Source organism: Chaetura pelagica, unplaced genomic scaffold (assembly GCF_000747805.2).
Source record: "Chaetura pelagica isolate M959 unplaced genomic scaffold, ChaPel_1.0 scaffold638, whole genome shotgun sequence".
NCBI lineage: Eukaryota > Metazoa > Chordata > Aves > Apodiformes > Apodidae > Chaetura > Chaetura pelagica.
The window spans coordinates 1,268,123-1,269,303 of NW_009954298.1; positions in this window are offsets into that span (position 1 = coordinate 1,268,123).

Below are 1,181 nucleotides of genomic sequence, written 5' to 3' on the forward strand. Positions count from 1 at the left end.
CCCGCATCCCCCCGGCCGTGCCCGCGCCCGGCTTGGCTTGTACTGCCCTCTCCAGTCCCCTCCGGCTCATGCAGCGCCCAGGAAGGGACATCACCTCCAAGCCTGGGAGCAGGGGGCCCAAAGAGCAGGGCTGAGCTGTGGCAGGACCAGCCCAGAGCTCCCCCAGCCCCAGGGATGGCCGAGGAGAGCCCTCTCCATCCCCCAGGAGGGAAGCCGAGATGCCACCCTACACAGGGGACACAGGGACAGAGTCTAGGGGGGCCCCACAGTCCTGGTGCTGTCGGTGGGCAAAGAGGCTCTTTTTGGAGCATCCTGTGTCTCTGAAAAGACTTTTTTTGCAGATAATTTTTTAGGATGGCTGTTTCAGAGACTCAACAAGGAGGTCTGGCATGAGTTGTCCCCTCCATCTCCCTCCAGCCCTTCAGCAGGTGGCTGGGAAAGTAGAGCCTTTCCTTTCAGGGGCTTCCCTTCCTTCCTTCGGGGTCCCTGCACCCTGATCTGAGGGCCAAGCCTGGCTTGCAGGCAGCTCTGTGACCCCACCACTAGTCCCCACGCACCCACGGAGCTGGGCTGGAGCACACGTGGAGGATGGATCCTTTTGCTCTTGATCTCTCTGTATCTGCTGATTAAATATTGATGGTAGTTAAATATTCATAGAACACTTTGGCGCTGAGTTTTTATCTGTCTTCAGGCATCCATGAGGTCTTTGATGTGTTATTTTTTTGGTCACCCAAGGTCCCAGAAGCCTCCAGACCTGTCAATATTCTTTTGAGGGCTTCCCCCCTGCTCCTTTCCACTTGTGGCTGGTAGAGGGTTTCAATTTTTCATTCCTGGCTTCTTTTTCCTCTGTATCCCCTTCCCTGCATTTATTTTCCCCGGCAGGGAGCAGCTCCTCTCTCCCTGAGGGCTGCTGGCCCTGGGAGAGCTGCTCTCCATCCCTTGCACATGGGTTGGCACCATGGGGAGGGAAGGGACAGTCAGTGGCACAAGATGCAGGTGCTGCGGGACACGGGGACAGGGCTGACCCCCCCTCTGCCTTCCTCCTGGCTCCCGGGTTTCTCCTCAGATGATTCCCGGAGCTCTGGAGTGTGGAGGAGCACCGTGCCAGGAGGTGGGATGGCACCGGCGGCGGTTCCTTGGGCAGCACTGACATCTTGTGCCAAGCGGAGGAGAAGCACCAG